Source organism: Carlito syrichta, unplaced genomic scaffold, assembly GCF_000164805.1.
Source record: "Carlito syrichta isolate Samal-C Ts95f unplaced genomic scaffold, Tarsius_syrichta-2.0.1 Scaffold303315, whole genome shotgun sequence".
Classification (NCBI taxonomy): domain Eukaryota; kingdom Metazoa; phylum Chordata; class Mammalia; order Primates; family Tarsiidae; genus Carlito; species Carlito syrichta.
The window spans coordinates 620,362-627,145 of NW_007247411.1; positions in this window are offsets into that span (position 1 = coordinate 620,362).

Here is a 6,784-nt window from a genome sequence, read left to right on the forward strand (position 1 = left end):
TGAGGTGGAAATTATTATAATAGGAAATTTCATTTTCAGTGTGCGTTCCTCAAGCATCTTTTTCTCCTGCCTTGTCAACCTAAAAGTCTGCCTGCTTCCAACAGTGCAGAACCCTGTGATGGTGATATCTTGTCAGTCTGTATTCTTGAGTTTTTGGGGCAGAGCCTCAGTAAGCTCTGACCCATGTTAGACATTCCTATTAAGTGAGAAGTAAACCTGGTCTGCTTGCGTGTTATTATGGCATATCCTTGCCTATCATGATTAATACTTATCCCACTTATGCATTCTTCATTCAAAAACATTTGTTGAGCAAATATCATGTGCTAGGTATCATGCTAGCAGATATAAAGACAAAGAAGCAATGCACCTTTTTCTCAGAGAACCTCTTACCATAATAGACTCAAGTTAGTACGATAATAGAGATTTCCTGTGGAATCCAGAATGCTATGTGAACAATGAACAGGGGACTCCAAGTTATAGAAGGCCAAACAAGACTTCTTAGAGGAGGTTACACATGAGTTCAATTACAAAGCATGAGTAGAAATTAACTATAAATAACTATAAATATAAGGGGGCTGGAGAAGGAAAATCAACTCAGGCAGCCAGATCATGAGATACAAAACTCGGATTTACGAAGCACAGGTTACATTGATGACTCACTAATATATAACAACATACAGATCTGTATTTTAATATTTTGTTGTAACTTGGCCTATAAAATGGAACCACAGACTAGTTCACTGACAGAAATTCAGTTCAAATGATGAGCTAGTTCATGACCTAAGGCAAATTATTATTTTATTTATCTGTGTCCTGCTTATCTACTCTGACAGATCAAAGTACTGACCTGCTTCATAGAGATGCTTAATTAATTTATGAAGTTGCTTTGAGAATATCAAGCCCTTCTCAAACATGAAGAATGAGTACAAATTCCTTGGGACTGCTCCCAATGAAGACAACATGGGTTAAATCCTTAGATTAGAATAAATCTAAAGAAGAAAATAATTATTGATTCCCATACACTAATATTAGACAACTTCTTATTAATAAGTCTTTAATCATTTCAGGCTAAAGCTACAATCATTCCATGACAAGGTATATTTTCAATGGTACCATTTCTGAAAGAGGCTTCAGATGGTCCAATTTACCATGATGATGATTGTGATGATAATAATATTAACTAACATCTAATGAGCAAATAATATGTTCTGGAACTGTACTAAGTGTTTTTTCATATATTACTTTAAAAAAATTCTCTAGACCATATGCCAGGGTTTATTACTATCCCTGTCTTACAGATGAGGAAATGCAAACATAGATAGTTTAGTAAAGTGGTCAGGGTCACTCAGTACCTTGATGGTTCATGGGTCTAGCAGTATTCCTGAGTACTTGTGTGGCTCTGAACTCTGTTTCTCTATATCTTTTCATACATCCATAATTTCCTTGTAGGTTTTGTGGACCAAACAGTACCTCTAAGTTCTCACCATACTTGGGGCAAAACTGCTTGTGTGATTAGATTAATAAAAACAGCTAATTTAGAAGGCAAACTGTATAGAAAAATTAATCCAAATTCAGCTTTTTCCTGATCACATTTATTGCCAGTACTTAATTGACCCATTATTTCCTAATTCAGCTTCCCTCAAGATTGCAGGTAGTTTGTGATTTTTTTCTCAGGTGCAGTCTTGGCTATGTTTTTTGTGCATGCACACAACTGCTTCTGAAACTTCTGCCTACCTTTGATGCCACTTTCTAGAAATGAGACAAAACTAGAAACCCTGGCATAAGTCCATTTTACTGACCAGACCATTCCTCAGGTTTCTTCCTTGCCCACTGGGATATGACAGTAAGCATATGTAATTACCTAAAGTCTATCTAAACCACTAAAGTAATCCCCTATATTTTCTGTTTTCTAAATACCTATTATACACACTCCTGCAGCGTATTTTTAGTGTTCTAAATGTATTCATGTATGGAAATGATCGATATGATCATTGCTTAATATTAATGAAGGAATATTGACATTGCTTAATATTTTCCCTTATAGGATGTATTCTAAAAGCCCCATTCAGACTACAGCACTAAAGAAAAGCTTATATAAATCAAAATTCAAGCAAATTACAACTAGTGGTGTGTGAGCAGTAGAATCTATTAGATCAATCTGAAAAGATACAATTATGAAATCACAGTTGTGTTCACTTCTCAAGTGGGCATGCCCAATTATTTTTATTTGCATGAAATACTAGTCAGACTTTTAATAGCCAAATGCAGACTCACTTACAGGACAGTAATGAAAACAGTATCTAATGTTTATTGAGAACTTACTATGAGCTCAGCACCATGCTAAGCATTTGGCTTGCATGATCTCATCTAATATCCCCCCAAAAGCTATGACCCATATCATGTGAATACTGTACAAATGAATTGATACACTAGTTGAAAGATGGCCGAATATATGTGTATACTTGCCTTAATTTCCCATTATATAAACTAAACAGCTGTTTCATTGATATAATTTTATGAGGGCTCTGAAAATTTTTCTAGTCACTCACCATTGACATGCAGTTTCCTCATTTATTGCTTATTTAATGTGAAAAATACATTTTGCTCTCTAGGGGTTTATTTATTTCTTCCAGTGAGTTCTATTAACCTGACACGTAAACTTTAACAAGAGTCAAAAAATTACCAGAATGAACTATATGGAAAGATTAGAGAAGGAAAAGATGATGCCTTGGCTAGAATTTTTATCAGCTGGCCAACAAAGATAGCATTAGATTGGAAGAGACATAATTGGGAGTAGAAAGAAGAAAAAGAAGAAGAAGAAGAAGAAGTAAAGAGAGATAATTTTGCTTTAGAATCATAACTTCGACTAGAGACAGACACCTATTTCCACTTTACACAAGAGGAACTTGAGAGTTCAATAACCACACAAAGTCCCACAGTGGCAGAGCCTGGAATCAAATTCCAGACTGATTCCAAAGCCTTCTTATCAATTTTTTTTATTCATCATGCTTTTTTACTGCAAAAGTCTAAGGGGAGCTGACTTTTCCAAATCCTTCTTAAAGCAACTTAAATCTAGATTTTCTCATGTGTTTTGAGGTTCATGGCTACTGTGGGGTAGAGGCAGTTAGAAAAGTTAAGAGGTGTTATGGCATGGAAGCAGAATAGCCTGGTGACTAAGCCTGTGGACTCTGGAGTCTCACTTCTTGGGTTTCAAATTCCAACTTTATCACTTACTGACTGTGTCCTTTTGGGCAAGTTACTTAAAATCCTTGCGCATGGGTTTTCTTATCTGCAGAGTGGAGACAATAACGCCTATCTCATGGAGATTTTAAAAAGAATAAAGTAATAAAAAGCAAAGCATGTAAAATAAAGTCTTTTACACAGGGGGCATTAAAGCTGTTTAAACAGAAATGGCAAGATCCTAATGTTATGCCTGAGCATGGGGATAGAAACCAAGAGGGCAATGTGGATTAAAATTCTCAAAAATAAACAAAAAGAATGCAAATGTCCTGTAGGCAAGCTGACTAAACAAATACAGTGCAAGTATTAAATAGTGAGAAGTAAAAGAATAGTTTACCAATACAGAAATATCTTTTCTTTTCTTTTTTTTGAGTTGGAGTCTTACTCTGTCACCCAGGCTGGAGTGCAGTGGCACATTCACGGCCACCCCAGTGTTGACCTGCTGGGCTCAGGTGATCCTTCTGCCTCAGCCTTCCAAGTAGCCTGAACTAAGGTACACACTACCACACCTGGCTAATTTTTGATTTGTTGTAGAGATGAGGTCTAACCAAGTTGCCCGGGCTGGTCTTGAACCCACGGGCTCAAGCAATCCACTCACCTTGGCCCCCAATGCTGGGATTATGGGCTGAGCCACTGAGCCTGGCCAGAAATTTCTAAAGAGTAAGGAGGAAGCTTTTACCTCTTTTATAGCTGATGGTAGGCATTGAAGGCATGAGGTTCGTAGGAGACCATATGAGCTATAAAGACCGGGCAAAGAGGCTATAGGAACTGAAGGGAAGCTATGAAGACAGGCAGGATTAAATACAAGTTTGTACTCAGGGGACTGGTCCATGGCAGTCACAAAGAAATAATGGCAATGACAGAGAGGAATGCTGAAAAGAATTTTATGTAAGAAAATGAGGATAACAAATTTGTTCTGGGAAAGTGGGTGGGGAGAATAAGAATGAGGAAGTATTGGAGTAGGAGAAAGTAGAAGGACATTATTATGAGGCAGAAAAGAGTCAACAACCTATTTTCCATGTGTCAAGAGTCTTAGACCGGGAGCGGTTCTCATACCTATAATCCCAGCACTTTGGGAGGCTGAAGTGAGAGCCCACAGGTTTAAGACCAGTCTGGGCAACTTGGCGAGCCCTCATCTCTACAATAAAATTTTAAAAATTAGCCGGTCATGGTAGCACGTGCCCGTAGTTCCAGCTACTTGGAAGGCTGAGGTAGAAGGATCACCTGAGCCCAGCAGGTCGAGGTTGTAGTGGCCGTGAGTGTGCCACTGCACTCCAGCCCAAGTGAGAGTGAGACTCTGACACAAACACACACACAAAGAGACTTAAAGATAAACCAGGTACAAGGCCAAGATTAAAAAATAATGATAGGTGACAAACAGACAATTTTGCAGAGTAAGTGTTAGAATTAGCTCTCTTCCAAACTCTCATTTGCTTGACCCAGAAAAGCCCAACTCGACCATGACACACACATGAGCAGAGTGAAGGCTTGATTCATGCAGCACATAGGTAGCTAGACATAGAAATCCTTTTCAGACTCGTGGTATAAATTTGGGATAAGAATGAGCTGTATACAATGTATTAAGCTATCCGGGGCTCTATTATGGCTACTCTATTAAATTTTGGAGATTCTGACAAGGATATGATTTTAGAGCAACCTAGTTAAGGAGGTGAACTAACAGCTTTCTAGGCCTTAGAACATTACCTGTCATATTTAAATCTGAATAGCTCACCCAGATTTTGACAGCAATCTGTAGAAATCTCTGAACCCCAGTGTGCATGTAAACAAAACAGGAAGACCACGGGTTATGAATGAAAGAATTGGACTGAGTATATTTTTGTCCCAGGAATTTATAACTTAAGAACATTCTAAATAATTTGACCATTTGTCTTCGGAGCATTTACATATGTTAATGTATTAAGCATACTTTCTCAAATACTGTTTTTATATATGAAGTCAATAAATAACATATTTTACTTCTAGTAGTCTTGTATTTTCCTCACTACAAATTTTACCTTTTTTGGGGGGTACAATTTTCAAATCTATACAGACATGGACTCTAGATAAAGGACTAAATGGACTCTATAGTCAAATATTTCTGTGTACATGTTAAATATGTGTGACATTAAAAAAAATATCGAGCTGATATGATCATTTGTATACTACATATGAACTGAATTCCAATCTCAACTCTAGGTGGCAGTTGACTCCATTACTTACTTATGTTGTTTGAACAAGCAGTGGATTCATTCACAGTTTTTCCATGAATGCATAATTTTGTGTAAAAATTAGTCCCTGGCTCTTGGTATCTGTTAAAAATAGATTTGATTTTAGGAAGAAAATCATGGCTTGAGATGCAGGTTTTTCTCGTATCTTGTCATTCCTGGTTTCATTAAGCTGATAGAGTAAAGCAAAAGAGACTGGATAATGATGAACGTTCTAACCAAAATTTTTTGAGGAATAGGCTCCTTTTCAATCATTACAATAGTTCTATGTCAAGGTTGTGTTTCTATCATGCAGAATAGACTTCAGTGTGAGTCATTTTTCCACAGATACATGAATTTTCAGAAATATCAGAGATGTACAAGACTCTGGATTTTCTGAGACTGTTTAAGAGTATTGATTTAATTGAAGGAATGCTGTCCTGTAAAAGAGGAAGATGACTTATATCTGTGTTTCTTTGCATCTCATTTATAAAAATAGACCAAGTTAGAGTTTAATTAGGTTGTCAAGGACCAAAATACTCAGACTACCCAATGAAAAATGATGTCTCTCCCACCACTTACCCCAACACCACTGTAGGAGGCATTTTGTCTTGTTTTACATTTGTAAGGGCCTCAAAAACAGGATATGCAGAATAATTTCAGGCATGTATCACACAAAAATCCTGCTACACTTCACAGTTCTTTCATTTTTTTTTTTTTTTTTTTTTTTAGTCCTAGCAGGAGAAAAATGTATAAAGAATTTCAATTTTGTCCTAAAATTAGGTTTTCTCGAAAATGAAGATGATAACAGTATCTACTTCTCTGTGCTGTGAGCATGAAATACCATTAGGTTTGTACAGAGTGACTGGCATTGGACATTTTGCCTATTAATTATTATTAGTTATTCTTACTATTTTTGTTTTTGTTCTGTTTTTTACAGTCAGTCAGATCTTTCTGGGTGGATTTAGAGTCTATCATACTCAGTGATCTATCACAGAAGCAAAGAACAGAGTACCTTATGTTCTCACTTAAAAGCAGACCCTGAACATTTACCATATTACTATAAAAAAGGGATTGGGGGCAACCCCTTCAAGTCCCCTCCCACTGTTGGAGCTTTTCTGTCCTCTTAATAAATCCTGCTTTCAAAAAAAAAGAGAAAAAAGAAAGGAATTGGCAGTAGCGGGATACTGCCGGGTTGGGGGGTGGGAGGGACACAACATCAATAAGTGTACCTGATCTCAAACCAGGCAAAGTGGAGACCAAAGAGAGGCCCAAACTTTACCTGTGCGATGACCACTTGTATACCTAATCCTGAATTGTACCTCACATTTTTTTTTTTT